This window comes from Myotis davidii, unplaced genomic scaffold, assembly GCF_000327345.1.
Source record: "Myotis davidii unplaced genomic scaffold, ASM32734v1 scaffold609, whole genome shotgun sequence".
Classification (NCBI taxonomy): Eukaryota; Metazoa; Chordata; class Mammalia; order Chiroptera; family Vespertilionidae; genus Myotis; species Myotis davidii.
Genome location: NW_006300164.1, coordinates 2,308,082 through 2,308,412, shown reverse-complemented (window position 1 = coordinate 2,308,412; position 331 = coordinate 2,308,082). Strand labels below are relative to the sequence as shown.

Here is a 331-nt window from a genome sequence, read left to right as displayed (position 1 = left end):
CTGCCAAGGGGGGGCTGGGACCCAGGCTCCGGGCTGGCCACGTGCGTGGCTGTCACTCACAGTCCCACCTGCTTTGGCGAAGACCCACAGGAGACCTTGAGCCGGATCGCTCCGGAGGACTGGGCTTGGGACACGCTTTCCGGAACGTGTCTCCACGAGGGGTGGTGACTGCAGGAGTGGGAACGCGGTTACTGTCGGGGGCTGGGCTGGCGCAGGCGGGGCCTGTGTCCCCGGAGTTGGAAAGGACGGAGGCGTGTGCGAGTGTATTTTTGGGGCTCACACACCGAGCAGGGGTGGTGGGCGGGAGCAGGCAATGTGCGACACAGCTGTG

General features: G+C 66.5%; 1 protein-coding gene across 1 annotated transcript in view; it reads left to right on the top strand.

The window, feature by feature from the left end:
* Positions 1 to 331, top strand: part of LOC102765278 (collagen alpha-1(III) chain-like) — a 7,030-nt gene that overhangs the window by 3,569 nt on the left and 3,130 nt on the right. The gene's annotated exons all lie outside the window — the stretch shown is intronic.